This window comes from Ambystoma mexicanum, chromosome 2q (genome assembly GCF_040938575.1).
Source record: "Ambystoma mexicanum isolate Mex_15411 chromosome 2q, UKY_AmexF1_1, whole genome shotgun sequence".
In the NCBI taxonomy this organism is placed as follows: Eukaryota; Metazoa; Chordata; class Amphibia; order Caudata; family Ambystomatidae; genus Ambystoma; species Ambystoma mexicanum.
Window position 1 is genome coordinate 1249375488 of NC_090924.1, and position 18905 is coordinate 1249394392.

Below are 18905 nucleotides of genomic sequence, written 5' to 3' on the forward strand. Positions count from 1 at the left end.
CTACCCAGTAGCACCTCCTAGCTTAACCATGAGCACTCCCATACCACGAAGGTCACCGGATCCGACCAATGTGCACCACCAGCCCCTTCCACCCAACCCCACCTCTTGTCACCACCTCCAACCTTCCAACCCTCCACCCCACCTCACTCCCTTCCCCTCACCAAACACCAAGCCAGAGGCGCACGATGGCGTGCCACCCACCCCAAGACCACCACTCCTACGAACCACCCCGATCAGCCTACCATAATCACACACCCTCCTCACACAACCCTGCCAAATACACCCAGCCCGGCAACCATCCAACCATCATCCCCCCCAGCTACACCCACCTCCATCCGGCCACAACCACACGCCTTCCTTTCCCTAAAAACTGCACGCCTAGCCCTAGCAAGAACAGAAGCCTCATGCCTCTCGCCCTCCGACCCCCCTACCCCCACGCACTCACCACTCACAACAAAGACACGAAAAAGGAAACGTACCTGGTCCCCCTCAATCTCCCACCACTCATCCCCTCTCCTGTCTCGATCCACCACCCTAGCCCCCCTTTCTCCACCCTCACCCTATGCCTCACCCAGCTTGAAACCCCTCTTCCTCGATTTCTCACCACCCGCTGCTGAAACTCTTTACCCAACACACCCCACCTTAAAATCCACTAGACCAAACCGCAACAGACCAACCCATATACTCACCCACTCCAGCTCAATACCCAACACTTCCTCCGCCCGCCCACTCTTCCCATCATCCATCAACCACTGCACCCCTCTGGCAGCCCTCTCTCCACCCTCCCCCCCGCTCTCACCCATCTCGGCAACTCCCACATCGACCTCTCCTACCGAAGTGAAGTGCATACTATTCAACGCCCGATCCGTAGCAAAAAACAGACACAGCATCTATGACCTCCTCGCTTCTGACAAACCTGACCTGGTTTTCATTACCGAAACCTGGCTCTCCGACGACTTCGCCCCTATAGCCAACGAAGCGTTCCCCCCAGACTACTCCCTCATCCCTCTGAACCGTCCCTCTAGAGGAGGTGGAATAGCATTCGCATTTAAAACTCACCTCCACGCCTCAATCATCGACAACAAACCAGCCATCCCTTCCTGCGAATCACTCCTAGTTAAACTATCGCTCTCCCCCTCACTCTCCCACAGCTTCCTATTAATTTACAGACCCCCTGGCTACAACAGACAATTCTCAAACAACCTCTGCGACTCTACTTCTGCACTCCAACTAAACCATCCCAACCTCACCCTTCTGGGAGATTTCAACATATGGTTCGATATCCCAGCCAACCCTATGACACACTCTCTTGTTGACGGCCTAGACGCAATCAACCTCCATCCCCACATAAACGGCCCAACCCACCATAAAGGACACACTCTAGATGCCATCTTCACCTCCCACAACCAGATTCACCTAAATCCCCCAATCCCTATCATCTGGTCCGAACACTCCATCGTTTCATTCACTATACGCTCTCCCACTCCAACACCTGTACCCGAACCAGAAACACTGACTATACGCAAATCCTGGAAGAAACTAATAATCCTTCCTGACCTAGCCAACGCACTCCTCCAGTCTCCCCCGCCTACCTACCTATCCAATAATCAACTAAACCCTGATGCCTTTGACTCTTGGCTCAACACCCCTCTAACTCGACTCACACCAACCTGCAAACCATCAGCCCGCTGTGGCCATTTTCCTAGATGGTTCACCCCTGAGCTGAAAACCAGTAAACAACTATACAAATACCTCGAACGTAAATGGCGGAAAGACAAAACTCCCCTGAACAGATCCAACTTAGCCCGGCATCTCCGCCAATACAAGGCTGAAATCCGAAAAGCAAAAAAAGCCCATTACAACTTCCGAATTCTAAACTGCAAAAACCCCAGCAAAGAACTCCACAAAATCATCTCCGAATTCACCAAACCATCATGCACCGCCTCCACACCGACACCCTCTCAATCGCTGTGCGACTCACTCTCTCTCCACTTTTACACCACAGCCCTCGAAAGAACAAGCAACCTAACAAACAAACTTGCTCTCTTATATCCCCCAACCAACCCACCGTCCACACCAGTCACCCAACCGCCAACGACCTCCAGCCAACCAACATTTGACTCCTTTAGTCCCATATCAGCAGACCAATTTCGCAAACTCCTTTCCGCCCGAAAACCATCCGGCTCCCCGCTTGATCCATGCCCGGCATCAACCCTTAAAGAAATATTTGCATCTACCTGCGCAGGAGAACACGCAAGAACCATCATAAATGACTCACTCACATCAGGAATCTTTCCAGACGCATTCAAAACTGTTCATGTCAAACCCCTATTAAAAAAACCATCCCTCAATCCTCTCGACCCCAAAAACTACCGCCCCATCTCAAACACAAGATTCCTTGCAAAACTCATCGACCGATCTGCCTACGCCCAACTAAATGCCTTTGTCGAATCCAACAATCTTCTTGATCCCGCCCAATCCGGTTTCAGAGCCCGACACGGAACCGAAACCACCCTAACCTCTATCTGGGATGACCTTAAAAACACGGCAGACGCCGCAGGATGCGCTGCATTAATCCTCCTCGACCTATCAGCCGCCTTCGGCACAATCAACCACTCAATCCTCCTAGACCGCCTCCACTCCCTAGGAATTCGTGGAACCGCTCTAAAATGGATAGCTTCTTTCCTCAAAGATAGGCACCAAATAACGATACTCTCCACCTACTCCTCACAAACGCGACCAGTCGACACTGGAGTTCCACAAGGAGCGTGCCTATCGGCACTTCTATTCAATCTCTACTTGATCACCCTCCCACCAATAATTCGCTCACACAACATCCTGTGCTACAACTATGCCGACGACACCCAACTAATTCTAAAATTCCTGAACTCAAAACCCTACTGCCGACCAGAGCTCACTTCCTGCCTCCTCGACATAGAGCTCTGGATGACCAAAAACCACCTTCTGCTAAACCCTTCCAAAACAGAAATCCTGGTATGTGGCAACTCTGAACTTCTCCCACACCCACTACCCTGGCCATCAACCATGGGCAAGTCTCCAACCCCCTCTAAATCTGTAAAAAACCTTGGATGCACTCTTGACTCTGACCTAACACTCTCGTGCCAAGTCAACAATGTCTCAAAGTCCTGCCATTACCACCTTAAAACTTTCAGGCGCATCTTTCCATACCTCTCCTTTCCCAACAGACTCTCCGCAGTCCAAGCAATTGTCATATCAAGACTAGACTACGCCAACCCACTCTACCTTGGAATCCACACCTACCAGCTGAATAAACTACAAAGAGCTCAAAACGCAGCAGCCAAACTACTACTTGCACTCGGACCAAGGGACCACATCTCCCCTGCTCTCAAAACTCTACACTGGCTTCCAGTAGCCCGAAGGGTGTCTTTCAAAACCCTATGCATTTCTCACCGAGCGCTGCATAAAACCGGACCTCAATATCTTCAAGATAAGTTAAAACCCTATCACCCACCACGCACTCTAAGATCTAGCTCGGCCGCCCTCCTGGTCGTACCTAAAACAAACTCAGTCAAGTTAGGTGGGTCATCATTCTCAGCCTTGGCCCCCAAGCTGTGGAACACGCTGCCACCCCACATCCGCCTAACAGAGGATCTAATATCCTTCCGCAAACTATTGAAAACTTGCCTCTTCCCCTAAAACCAACCCTGTGCTAAAACTAACTCAAACTGAATAACACCACTGCAATATTACCAGCCCAACAAACTACTAGATCTCGAACTGCAATATGACAAATAATAGTATAACATCAAGATCCAAGCGAGAAATCGACAACCAATAACCACCAATGTAAACTAAAGAACAACGTGAATAGGTCATAACAGCGAAATATCAACAAGATGAGTAAAGCAAATGTATAAAACCAATGAATGTTTAGAGCGGACAAACACATAAACGGGAACGTTGCGTGGAGGCGATGAAGGCATAAACCAGACGATTGAATAGGACAGAGAAACGTCTAGACCAAATGACTGAACTGATGTACCAAACGGATGATTGTATAGAGCGAATGAATGTATAAGCACTGAGGGAGGTATAAACCCGCATGAGCACAAGGGACTGATAAATATGTAGAGCAGATGAAAATATTGAATGGATGAGTGTATTGAGCAGGCGAGCGTATAGAGCGTACGATTATATTGAGCGAATGAGTGTATAAGAACGGATGAACCTATAAGGGCGAACAAGCGCATAGAGCGGACCAACGTATTGAGCAAATGAGTGCGCTGAGCGACTGAGTGCGCGAAGCGGTTAAGCGCATGGAGCGGATGGATGCGCGGAACAGATGGGTGCCCTGAGGGAATGTGTGCGTGGAGCCGACGTGTATCGACGGGTGTGTCGTGCGGACGGGTATATGGAGCGGACGGATATGTGGAGCAGACGAGTGCGTAGAGAGAGTGTGTGGAGCGCACGAATGCGTCGAGATGACGTATGTACGTATAGCTGTCGTATGAGTGTGGAGCGGACGTACATTGTAAAACGGAATTATGTGTGTAGAGCGGACGTGGGTGTGTGCAGTGCGGACGTGAGTATGTATAGAGCGGACGTAGGTATGCGAGCAGAACAGATGTATGTGTGTCTGTAAAGCGGACGTGTGTTGTGTGTTGTGTAGAGCGGACGTGTGTGTGTAGAGCGGACGTGTGTGTGTGTAGAGCGGATGTGTGTGTGTGTAGAGCAGATGTGTGTGTGCGTTGAGCAGACTTATGTGTGTGGGTGTAGAGCGGACGTGGATGTGTGTAAAGCGGACATAGATGTCTGTAGAGCGTGACGTATGTATATGTAGAACGGACATGGATGTGTATGTAGCACGGACGTGTGTGCGTGTGTAGAGCAGACGTGTGTGCATGTGTGGAGCAGACGTCTATGTATAGAGCGGACGTGTATGCACGTGTAGAACGAACGTGTGTACATGTGTAGAGCGAACTTACGTGTGTACAGAACGGACGTGTGTGTGTTTAGAATGGATGTGTGCGTGTGTATAGAGCGGACGTGTGCGTGTAGAGCAGACATGCAGGCATAGAGCGCACATGGATGTGTGTCTGTAGATCGGACGTGTGTGTATGTATGTGTCTGGAGCAGACGTATGTATGTGTAGTACAGACGTGTGCATGTGTGGAGCAGACTTATGTGTGTATATAGAGCAGATGTATATATGTAGGTGTAGAGCGGACATGGGTGTGTGTAAAGCGAACCGGAGTGTGTGTAAAATGAACAGGAGTGTGTAGAACGGACGTGTATGTGTAAGTAGCGCGGACGGGTGTGCGTGCGTAGAGCAGACATATCTGTATATGTAGAGCAAACATGTGTATGTATAGAGCGGACATCTGTGTGTATAGAGCGGACGTGTGAGTGTGTATAGAGCGGACGTGTATGTGTAGAACAGACGTATGTGTGTGTAGAGCGGACGCGCGTATATGTGTTTGTGTATAGAGCTGACGTGGAACAGACATGCACGCGTGTGTGTGTAGAGCTGACGTGTGTGTGTGTATGTAGAGCAGGCATCTGTGTATAGATCAGAAGTATGTGTGCGCAGACCAGACGAAGTACCAGCTAGTAGAGCCGGTGATTCCTTAGTGCAGTTGAATGCATGATCGAACGAACGCATGAGCGACGAATTAGGAAGTATGTAGATATAATCCGATCTCATACGCATCATATCACATCACCACGCTTACTCTCTTCTTTTACACCATCACCCAACTAGAACACAGCGATACTATGACACCATTCGGTATAGCTGTTCTCATACCAACATCTTCCTCATACTACACATCACTCTAACTAAACACTGCTGGTTACACCCTCCAGCCGGCGTTCTCCTCAGGCCTAACGCAGCCTCAATCGATCTGGATAATCCGGCCAGAACGAACACATACTCCTCAACCCTCAACCACCACACCTAATGCTAAGAAGCTGCCTCCACATGAATGCTACACCTGCAGCACACATATACGGTGCGCACACGCATCTTTGACGCCTTTATACTCTCTCTACTGACCTGAACTTCGGTTCCCGAGGGCGTTCAACCTACCAGCGCCTTGAGACTATACCAATGGTACATAAGGCGCTATATAAATGCAAAGTAACATAACATAACATAACATAAATGAGGGGAGGGAGCTTGTTCTCCCAGAGTGTGCCTGAATAATGGAAAAAGTTTAATCAGTGAAGCGTTATTCAGGAAAATTCCATAAGATCAGACCTTTTCTACATTTAAATTGATTGATAAGTGGGAATGGGCCTAGAAACTCCCAATTCCAAACATCTCCTGCCTAGCAGGTGTATGCTAAAATGTCCATTGGTGATAAAAGCATAGAGCATAATTGTTGGTTTGTGCGAGATGTCCCCTCTGCATTCTACTTAAGCAGTGACATTCTCAATCGGTTTACAATTAATTTGGACCTCATTAATTGCAAAGCCTGGTCCCGACTGGGGGGTAACCCCATGGGCTTTGACAATCCTGAAAAGGCATTTCAGTCAGCTCAATTGCTACCGTATGCAGTTGAAATTCAAATTGGAGAGGAGGTCACCACCCCAGGACAGACTCGACAATTCCCATTTTCCCTAAAAATTAAGAGAGGACAGAAACTACAAAACCCAGATGCTTATGTACATTTAAATCATCATCTCCAACACCAGGAGTTGGGTTTGAACCCAACACCATTAGTTGACTTAGCACACAGCACCATTCCAATAGGGGTTGATAACAGCGACCCTCGGAGTATCACTCTGGGTGCAGACACCTTTACTGGAATAACGGTTGATGACCAGCATTTCTCCATTAATTTAGGGAATGAAATCATAGGACCGATCCCAAATGACTGCTATGACATACGGGAGGAAAGAGGTGACCTGTGAGATCGTGAAGGAAGAGGTGATATTCCAGGTCCACAGTGACTGCCTCTCCTACCTGAAACCTCCTGTCAAGGCCAACATCATAACCAGAGATTTCTCCATGCAGCTGGAAGATACTGCTGAGATTGCAAAACCTGAGGTCTTTCCAGGCTTCAGACAGATGGTTGAGGAATGGGTCAACATCGCTGATGCCTGTGAGACCGAGGAGCAAAAGCAAAAGCTGAAGGAGGTGTTCTTAGATTTTCAAGAAATCTTTGCTGTGGACTCCTACGAATGCGGTCACACCGAGATACATTGTGCCTCCATTCCCATGGACCCCAGGATGACTTCCGTATTCGTGAAGCAATATCGATTGCCTCTCGCGTTTATGGCGTCCTTTACAGAAATCATAAAGAACCTAGAGTCCAGTGGGATAATTCATCCAGTCCACAGTACCTTTAAAAATCTGGTTCTGGGGATTCTAAAACCTAATGGCCAATGGAAACAATGAGCAGACTTTAGGGAGCTGAATAAATGGGTCCACATGTCCCCATGGCCTCTTCCCTTCATTGACCAGGGACAAGCCGAGATCCAGGGGTCAAAGGTGTACACCGCCATTGACCTAACAAATGGATGCTGGACAGTACACGTAAGTAGAGAAGACCAGTACAAGCTGGCCTTCAGCTTCGGGGGACATTAGTACACATGGACATAAACTCCCTTTGGATATATAAACTCCGGCATTGAATTTAACATCATTCTGCATAAAGCCATGCCCGACTTGGGTGAAAGGGGTAACATAACCTATGTGAATGATGTCCTCATTAAAAGTTCAATGTGTGGAGGAACACATAGCGTAAATCTGCTATGTTCAGACCCAGTTGAAGGTTGTTAGAGCGAAACTGTCCTTTCAGAAGGCATAGTGGTGTAGAATCCATGTGAACTTCTTAGGGCATGAAATCACCTCTGAGGGTCTCTGTCCTCAGTCGAAAAAAGTGGTAGCATTATTAAAATTGAAAGACCCCACATCTCTGAGTGAACTAAGGAGCCTTATTGGACTGACTAATTACAGTAGAAAGTTCATTGAGGATTACCTAGTGGTCACAAGACCCGTGGTCCATTTATTGAAGGGCTGGGTCAAGTGAGAGTGGGGTCCTGAATAAGCAGAGGCAGTGAAAAAAACTGAATAGAAAGCTCTCACAAGCACCTTGTCTAGCTTACCACATCAAAAACAAGGATTTCTTCTTGGAGACAGGGTTTTCGAATATGTGCTTAAAAGCAGTATTATAACAGAAGCATCACATGGTCAATAAAGTCATCTCCTATGCGAGTAAGACTTTATCCTCTGTGGAGGAAAAATTCAATGATTGTCAGAAAGCACTCCTGGCAGGGTGTGTGCATTGAAAAATGACTGCCCGTTCATCCAGGGGGAACACATCATCATCGAGCCTCCTCACCAGCTTTTGCAATACCTCCAAAGTGACAAAATCCGGGTGGGGAATGTGAGTAATTCCAGAATTACTTTCTGGATTCTATCCATGCAAGACTTTCCTGTGGAGGTCAGATATGGTCAAAAAAAGAAGACTCCCCTCGCGCAAGGTTTGGCTGACACGAGACAACATGGAGGCGTACCTAAATTCCCCGGAGGATGTTTATGAAGAAGACACGTGCAGGGGGATACCCACAGTTTATGTGGTCGGGTGCTCCGACCATGTTGATAACAATCTGGAAAAGGAACTGGTGGCATGTGTTGGGAATGCCTGGGTGAATGATGCCCTGGAACCCTCCTCTGGGTACAAGATCGGTCCACAGAGTAGTCAGGTAGCAGAGTTGAAGGCAGTTCACGAGACCATACTAACTGACGTCCAACAGCTACTCCACAAACTGGTCATAATCACTGATTCAGATTATGTCTGGAAAGGGTTTGTGGAGCACCTGATTAATTGGACAACCAGAGGCATGCTGTGTGTAAACAATAAACCACTCAAGCATGGCAAACTAATACAATCCATTGATGATCTGTTCACCTCTATTGGGATGACCATCTACTGGAAAAAGGTCAATGGCCATTCCAGAATAGAGGGACCAGACAAAACCAGAAATGACCTGGCTGAACAGTTGGCCAAAGCTGGAGTGATCCAGGGGGATTTCCTTGAGATCGAGTCCCTGTGGGGGGAAATCCAGGTCGCTGCTGTCACCAGGTCCCACACACTTGCCCAAAATGAACTCTCAACTGCCCAGTGGAGTAAGGAGACCCCAGTTGCTGATTTGATCACAGCACAAATAGGGGATCAGATTATTGGGTAATGTCATCAACAGATTGAAGACCCTGTGAACTTTCCCCTGACCGAAACCAATTACATCAGGAAAGAGGATCACCAGGGTTGTTGATGAAATGTTCAGAAACCAAGTCGGTTTGTTGGTAAGGAGATCCATCTCTGGATGTGACCAGTGGGTGGTACCTACCTCATTTCGAAGCCAGATTGATGCTAAGTCATGCCCATGATGAGGCCACAGACAGTCAACGGGGGTTTCATATTACTTTGGAAAATATTGCGAGAGGTGGCATACAGGCCACACATGGGTCAGGACCTTGACCGATATTTGAAGGGGTGTCTTGTATGTGCACAATTTCAGCCAAGTTCACTCACACACCAACCTCCCCTCCAGAAAAGGGTATGACACTGCCTTGGTCAGATTTACAAGTATATTTCATCGGGCCCATGATTCGCTCCTATAGGGGAAACATATACATGTTAACAGTAACATGCTTGTTTACCAAATGGGTGGAATATCTCCTGGCTCCAAATTGCAAGGCAGAAACAGCAGCTGCCCTGATGATCAACCACATCTTCTCATGTTTCAGCCTTCCCAAAAGGATTGAGTCAGACTGAGGAAGTCACTTCACCAGCGAGGTGATGAAAAAGATGTGGAAGATATTTGGGGTAAATAGAAAACTCCATATTGCATACCATCCAGCCTCTAGTGGGGGAGTTGAGAGGTACAATAAAACAATTGTGAGCATTCTTAAGAAGCTTGTGGCGGACTCTGGGCCTAGTTGGGACATCTGACTACCGTTTGTCCTGATGGTCATCAGGTCTACACTATCTCCTACGACCAAAATGTCTCCATTTCAGCTAATGACTGGGCAATAAATGGTGCTACCGCAGCATCTGCTCTACAGAACATAAGAGCAGACACTGATTAACGTGTCCACAACACACAAATATATTGAGAATCTGAGAAAACACCTTCAGCATGCTTTTGCGTACACTCAGCGGAATTTGGAAAAATCGGCAGAGGGGATGAAAACCCACTAGAATTTAAAACTACTAAAAAAGAATATCAAGTAGTAGACAGGGTCTACTTGCACAATTTCCAGAGGAACCAGACCAAGAAGAGGAAATTCCTCCCCTCCTGGTGCGGCCCCTTTGAAATTGTAGACACAATCTCACCTGTGACCTATAACATTTGCATCCCCAAAGGAGAACTGTCAGAAGAAAAATAGGTCCACATCAATCAGTTGAAAAGCTGTCACCCCAGACACACTTTGCAGCTGGTTGATGAGCCAAATGAAAATCGAGCAGACCAACCATCGGAAGAATGAAAAGAAAGAAGGAAAAAGCAGACGTAAGTATTTAGATGCATCGGTAGATCAATATAACAGGGAGTGATTTACTTGGTGTTATTATAAAAATGAAAAAGAAAATGTGTCATGAAAATTGCAAGTTGTTGTTGTTGTTCCATCGTTGCAAATCTTCCGAGAATAATGTCAGTAAAAAGTAGAAAAACTTCTGTACATTCCAGCCTGGAGAGGAATGCCCCAGGGACCTGGAATGCAAGGAAGGAAAGAGGGTGCTGCACCATACTCTCCAACCCAGGAATGGAAGGGGATCCTGGAGTGCCGTTCCTGATGAAGGATAATTCCACCAAAGGAAACCCCACTCTGCTCTGATCGTCCCCAACAAAAAATCATGGAAGAGCAGGGGGGAAGTCTGTGGGGTGCATTTACAGGCCCTAACAGAAGTCCCAGTCACCGGAAAAAAATGACAATAAATATTGCCAGCAAAAACAGCTTTGCTTTGTTCCCTGGCACATGTGTGGCAAGCATTTGACCCCTGCATTGAAAAACAGCCCTGCGTTTGCTTCTCTTTCATCTGCATAACTAAAGGTTATGCATTGCATTGAAGAATGGCCCTGTGTTTGCTTTATTTCATCTGCATAACAAAAAGTTAGGCACTATATCAAAAGGAAGGCCGTGTCTTCTTGTTAATTCACATGAGGGGCAGGGATTTCATCAAAATGCAACCCGACAAAGCTTTTGTTTTCCCTTTCATGTAAACTGCAGCGCTCAAAACACTGCACATGGAAAAAATGGCTTGGCTTTTCCTTTTTATTTCATGTCATATCAAAGAACCCTGTGCCGTACCCCTCCGTGTCCATGAAACAACAGTATTTTCAAGCCCACTCAAAAGGGCAAACTAAAAGAACATCCCATGACCTACAGAACCGCATTTCAAACATTAACTAAAATACGGCTTGCACACGTGTGAAAGAAAATAAGAAAAATGACGTTAGAAAGCCGATATGAAATGGTAGCTTTTGCTTGCAAAGAAATCTCAGTGTGTGGGTGGGGGGTTGGCTACACATGTACATGATGTCTGACAAACCATATTGCAGTCGCCTTGGAAAAAGACTCAGGAAAATGATATAACCCGTTTTTGGGCTCAGGCATAAAACTCAATTGAAAGCCTGGCCTCCCCTGGAAGTCGCACCAATAAGTGAACCATTCTGCAATGACATGTGATGTGGTGGAGGGCGTGATGATCCTCTACTCTGGCAGACTAGAAGGCAGAACTAGCAGAAAAGACAAATAAGCAAGTGTGCTAGAGCTTGACCAATACGTGTGAGTACCTTTTGCACCCACTTCCAAGGCCAAGTGACAATCTTCAAAGGGTGCAAAGAAAGGCTTGTGTTTTAAGCTGAGCCTGGGGGAGATATTTGGATGTGGGGGATGAAGCACTGCCCTCTCATATGTGACAGATCCTCCAAATTGACAGTAAAGGATTTGTGCATGTTAGGCATTGTTCCCCAGCACTCAAAATAAGAAATAATTTTGTTTTATGATATTTTTCCATGTGATTTTCAGGTGGATTTTTAGGGACTATGTGCATGATGCCAGGATTTTGTGAACTGAAATGGCCAGTCAAGCCTCATTTCAGGCTGATTTTAAAATGAGACAAATATGACAGTTGGTGGAAAGATGGAGATGTTCATTAAGAATATGCTTGATCATTTGCAGAGTGATAACTATCATACATTTTATGAAAATTACCAAAAGGTGCCAAGGGGCCATGCTACCTCGCACAGAGTCGGCGATCGGCTTGCCTAATTCCCTATGACCCCCTGAAACCACCTTTCTATTTCTTATGGCGGTGTCTAGTATAGGTTTGAAGTTATGATACATAAGTCAGTTTTGCTAAAAAGTTGACCAGAGAACAAAGGACTATAATAAATGACAAACAGACTGATGATGTTCTCTCCCCTTGAACCAATGACGGCAAGGGGGGAGAAGAATGGTAGGCTGTCCTATCCCAGGGCAGGAGTAATTCTAGGGTACATCCCCTAGATTGTAAAATAAATTATGTCATTTGGGCAATATAAGGGGGAACTGTACTACAAACACGGACACACAGAAAACTCCAGTGAGACAGGAGAAAGAGGACGGAGGCAGCTGATGCCATCCAAGAGAGTGCAGAGACCAGACCCTTGCCTAGCTGTCCAGCGAGTCTTGATATCCAGCTGGCTGTCCAGAATCCCATATAGGAAGAGTGCAGAGATCATATCCCTAGCTTGTCTGTCAAGAGAGTCCTGAGATCCAGCTGGCTGTCCAGAATCCCAACCCAAGGCTTACTGTGTAAGTAGCAAAGAATCCCAGTCCTAAATTGCATAAACCTCTCCTTTTGTATACATAAGTCAGTTTTGCTAAAAAGTTGACCAGAGAACAAAGGACTATAATAAATGACAAACAGACCGATGATGTTCTCTCCCCTTGAACCAATGACGGCAGGGGGGAGAAGAATGGTAGGCTGTCCTATCCCAGGGCAGGAGTAATTCTAGGGTACATCCCCTAGATTGTAAAATAAATTATGTCATTTGGGCAATATAAGGGGGCACTGTACTACAAATACGGACACACAGAAAAATCCAGTGAGACAGGAGAAAGAGGACAGAGGCAGCTGATGCCATCCAAGAGAGTGCAGAGACCAGACCCTTGCCTAGCTGTCCAGCGAGTCTTGATATCCAGCTGGCTGTCCAGAATCCAATATAGGAAGAGTGCAGAGATCATATCCCTACCTTAGCTGTCCAGAGAGTCCTGAGATCCAGCTGGCTGTCCAGAATCCCAACCCAAGGCTTACTGTGTAAGTAGCAAAGAATCCCAGTCCTAAATTGCATAAACCTCTCCTTTTGTAAAGTAAATCCCATAGAAAATCCCATTGAAAGTCCCAAATTGCCAGTATAATTAATTCACCTTCCCATAGTAGATTCTGTATTAGCCCTTGTGTGGTTGCATATTCCTTTGATAATCCCTTAGTTGTCTGCATAAATTATTTTGAATTAAATCAATGAGTTCCCCTATAAGGAAATTCACGGTATAAGTTGGTTAAAATTCAAAATTAACCCCCTTTTACCTGTCATTACAATCCCGTGTAAAATTAATTTCCGTATGCCGTGCGTATTTTTCTTTTGCATTTACTTTCGCCCCAAAATCGATTTCCTACATTGTTTGCATGTTGCCCTGGGGTGCTGATTAGCAGTCTCTAAGCGTCCCTATCTCCTCAAGTGTAGCAACACAAATTTCTTTTCTAGCTGTCCCACGCAGTTGTGAGTTGCTGTGTGAGTAATGATCTAAATTCGATTCTGCCGTTTTGCTCTAAAAACAAGTTTTTATTTTATTTTCTGACTTCCCATTTTGGGATGGTGGACTGCATTCCAAATCCGATCTTTTTCTCTTTATCCTTACTCCTTGCCATTGTCTTCCATTTAAAGGGAATTAAGTCAACTGATGTTTGGGGGTGAGTGTTGCAGGAGGAGTGCTTAACCTTGGTGCTACCTGTTGCTTTAACACCATTTTTCCTGTTTTGTACTTAAACATCCATGTGAACTATTTTAAGATTTTAAACCCATTGTTCTGTGGGAATCATTACATTTGCATTGCCACAACATTGGTGGTTGTTGTAAAATTGTATTTTGAATATTTTTCTTTTTCCATTAAATAATAAATTAATAAATATTTTATTGATACACACTGGCCTGGTTCCTAATCCATTGTGACACGGGGTCTTTGTAAAAGGTGAGTGCGATATGGGCTGGAGGCCTACTCAAAATGAATATGTGGTTTATTAAAGATAAAAAGCGCTTTTATTGTGCACCATGTTCATTATCGGGAAAGGAGTCCCTGGCTGGAGGGTGCCGCGTTATAAAACCGTAACACATCATCAGATGTCACTCAGCATTCCACAATATCCATTGGTGCATGCAGACATTCGATTGGCCACTCCACCTATGCTTTTTTTAACTAGCAAAACTGGTCATCAAATTCAATCGTCCCCTTGATGTCATGGGCCACTGAGATATCAGTAGAGAGGTGAAAATAGACCAGAAAGCTTGGAATGATGCAACTGTGTGAGACAAGAATAGGCTACTCATCCCACAGCTATGCAGGTCACTTTAACCCAGTAGTAATGTTATCCTGAAAATGATTACTACCTACAAGCATACGGCAGTCACAAGCAATGCAGCAGAAGCTTCACTGACCCTTGCCATTGTCCCTAAAATGTAGTTTAACAGAAGCAAAAGAAATCCACTTATAAAACAATGCAATTTATTGGTGTTCGTTTTTTTTCTATTTACAATTTGGATAGACTTGTTCTTGTGCTCAGAGGGTCACCAAAAGGGAAAAGGAACACAAGACTATGGTTTGCCAATATTTATTGAGAAGACAAAGAAATGTTAGTATTCAATATGCATACAAATAAACAAGTAAGTGATAGAAAGAAGGAATAATTACAACATCTTAAAGTATAAACAAATACCAAGAAAATGTCATTTTAGAATTAGGTAAAACAAACAACAAAAAGTCGAATGATTGAGCACACACATTCAAGGTAGTGTTAACCAACATAGAGACACATTAAATAGGATCAAATCATCATGTGTATTCCCCAGTAGTACACCTATTTTACTATACAGAGGTGTCAGAGTCCTAATTTTAGGAGTCCTGATTTGTTAGTTATTAGAATGTGATGGTCTCATTTGGTTTTATGATCACCCTTGAAAAGCTTTTATCAAATAGATTAAGCCTTCCCCTGTAGCGGATTCACTGTCCAATAGTACTTGGAGGTCAGATACTCCAAACTTTGTGAGGTGCAACAGTTTCTTTTGATGTCTCAGTAGACTTCTTAGCAATAGTAATTGAAGAGTCCCTGTTCTCCATTACAACTGTGGCCTTACTGTGATTGGAGAAGGAAGTTAATACCTTGGTGCTCTTGCTTCAGTGCCAGTGCAACGGCAGTGGATCACCACCAGACGTCCTGTGCTCACACTGGATTCCTAGCAACCATCTTGCAGGAGGTGAGGATGCTGCTGTGTTGGCACAGACATTGCTACATTAAGATCTGAGATGTATACACTGGTATGGCAGCGATCCCTGGTACATATGGGGTTGGGGTTGTGGCAGTGGCTGCCACCCTCAGTACATGTCATGCACTGAAGCGTATTGATTGATTCATGAGTTTGTCTGCCCCACCAGCAAGCATACCCTACACTTGGGACTGACTATATTGTGGCCACAGTGGTCTAAGGCGGTGGCAATGAATGGTGCCTGGGCTTCTGTCAGGCCACCTGCACTACATATTACTTACAGCACATACAATTCAATATGCTCTGGACCCCTCGCACGGCCGTCTGCCCGATCCACCGTGTGTGGGTGTCCAGCAGGGGGTGTCCTCGCGCCTGTTTCTCCTGTGGACTAAATAACACAATGCTTGCTTCAGGCACTAGTGCTCTGCAGGAGAGCTATGCACCCCACCCCACCCCACACATGCTATCTTAAACACGTGACGCTGGGCAGTGCTCTGTGTCTATTGCTGTGGCTCTGTGTCGCTGCCTGCTCTCCATACCCGTTGATGTCTGCTGCTTCATTTAGTGTACTACAGTGGGCAGATGCTCAGTGCATTATTCTTCACTTCTGCCGACCTTAATTGTCTTCCCAAAAGGGGACAATGTGCAGTTGTGGGGACGCTGACAGCTCATTTGGTTACATGCATTCTCTCCTAGTGGTGAATCGCATTGCCTCCCTACAGCTCCAGTGGTCAGCCTTGCTTGTAGCCAGTGTTCTATTATCACTGTCTTCTTGCTTGCATGTGTTGGCTGGGCTGCAGCCCGCCTTCAGTCAATGATGTGTTGAACTTCATATTCTACATTACTTCAATTGGACAGCTCTGAAACCCAGTGTCTTACTGCACTGTTAACTGCTTCACCATACAAGCCTATGTATGGTACATACAAGCAAACAAGTCGCTATGTCTGACACCAGACTTCGTATCTTTGGCATATTTGGTTATAGTAGCACAGCATGATTTAATGAAGAACCTGCATGCATCGTTTCAGTCACTGATACAACCTGCACTCATGTAAAACTGTGCCTTCTAGCTCACAGTGATCTACCTTATCCCAAGCACAGCTACTTGGCACTACCAGTGTGTCACACTGAATTGCTGCTGGAGTTCTTTAGCTGAGGTCGCTTTCCTCTTCCTCGCAGGTCGTCTTGGTTACATGCATGAGTGATCACTCCTTCTCTACATAAAGTTGTGTCCTCCACTTCAGCCCGTTCTGCAAGCTGCCATCTTAATCTGTGTCCCATTCTTAACATCTCTCATATTTTGGTGAACTCCTCTTTTTGAAACTGCTCATAGCAATCCAGACCGGAGCATGTACACCTTGTCACGTAATTCAACTCCAGCATGAGATACTGTGGTCATCTTGGGCCAAATGGAAGCAGGTTTCAACTTCCTAGGCCTTCAGATTGATAACTGGCCTTCAACGTTAAGACACTAGGCGCTTATTGAAAAAGTGAGTGGCAGGACCTCAGAGGCAACGAGTGAGTGGTTGGGAGGACAGAGCTACTGAAATGAACATGCGCCTGGAAACGCTGTTGCATGAGATAAAAAGTGCCCAGTTTATGTATTTATATATTTATTTTTAAATTTATAAAGCGCATTTATAAAGCGCACTAAACCCTTGGGCATCAAGGCGCTACTACATACAACATTACATGATTGGATTGAAAGAGGATCTAGAGGGAGTGAAACAGCTCTGTTGGTGCTCAACGTGAGGAACCAGGTTTTCAGGAACTTGCAGAAAAAAAGAGTATGACTGCTGGGCTCTCAAGGCAAGGAGAAGTGTGTTCCAAAGTTTGGCTGCCATAACTGGTAAGCTTGAACTGCATACTTTAGCCCGTTTAAATGTGGGCATGATAAGATGGTGAGCATAGGTAGACATGGTCGGTCTCTTTGACTGGGCTTTCATGAATTTCGTGTGAGGTATGGGGGGTGGTATTTGAGAGGCATCTGTTGGTGATAGACAATGCTTTGAAAGTAATCTGTTCTCGAATTAGAAGTCAGTGGGCATTTCTGCTTGCTTCCGATATTTATTCTTGTCTGATAATGTTGGGGGCTGCTCGGAGTGCATTGTACTGGATGACTTGCATCTTTTGGATGTTACGCATTGAGGTGCCTGTGAAAAGTGCATTGCAGTAAACTAGTCTTGTGTCAATGACGGCTTGGGCAATGGTAAGAGAACTTTTCTGGGAGAGGAACGGCCTGCAGGTGTTGCTAAGGTTGGTGGTGTGGGTGGCTGAGGAGCCAATTGTATTAACTTGGAAAGTGAGAGAGGGGCATCTAAGTAGACTCCCAGTGTCTTCACCACCTGGAAAACGGGATCAGGATGCCGTCAATGGACAAGGACGCCTATCGATTGTTAAGGTTTTTAAGTACCACAGTAGGTTCTACAAGGAGGATTTCAGTTTTGTTGTCATTAAGACATAAGAGGTGTGTAGCCATACACGCCTGTATGGTCTGGTAGAGAGCATTAAGGTTGACCCGGAGTAATTGCATGAGAGGGATAGGAGGATTTGAGTATCGTCCACATAGTTGGTATATGAGATACCAATAGATTCTAATAAGTCAAAAAAGCGTTTTGGTGAAGATGTTTAAAGGGTTGGGAAGACGCATGAGCTTTGCCGAACACTGCAGGTAATAGGTGCCGCTGAAAAAACTCTGATGGTTCTATCCTCCAGGAAAGAGGCGATCCAGGATGTGGCTTCAGGTGAGAAATTGGCTGCAGACGAGAGATGTTGGCTGAGGATCTTGTGGTCTACCAGGTCGAACGCTGCAGAGAGGTAAAGGAGTAGAAGGAAGGCCGGCTTTCCAGCATACTTAATCTCATAAAGCTGATTCTTAAAGTCAAGCAGGGCTGATTCAGTGACATGCCCAGGGCGGAACCCTGATTGCTGCATTCTCAGGATGTGGTTGTATTCCAAGTATTGCTGGATATGGAGGAAAGCATCTCTGTCCAGGATTTTAAAGAGGAAGGGGACTGTGGTGATAGACCACTAGTTAGTGGGTTGGTGAGGTCCAAAGATGTTTTTTAAGCAGTGGAAGTACACAGGCTTCCTTGAGGCTGGTGGGAAACCTGCACGTGGAGAAGGAGAAATTGATGAATGTTGTGATTCATGGGCCCACAGTATCAGAACACTCCTTAATAATGGTGGCACGGCAGGCATCCACTTTGCATCTGGATGGTTTTAAGCCTTTCAGGATGGAGGTGACCTCAGCTACTGTGACAGGGTTGAAGCAAAAAGGGGCAAGGTTTTGGGGGGAAGGGGTATTGTGTGTTGGAACTGATAGCAGCTTGCTTTAGGTGTATTTTCTTGTGAAGAGTGACATTGTTTCTAAGATGGCATTTTCTAT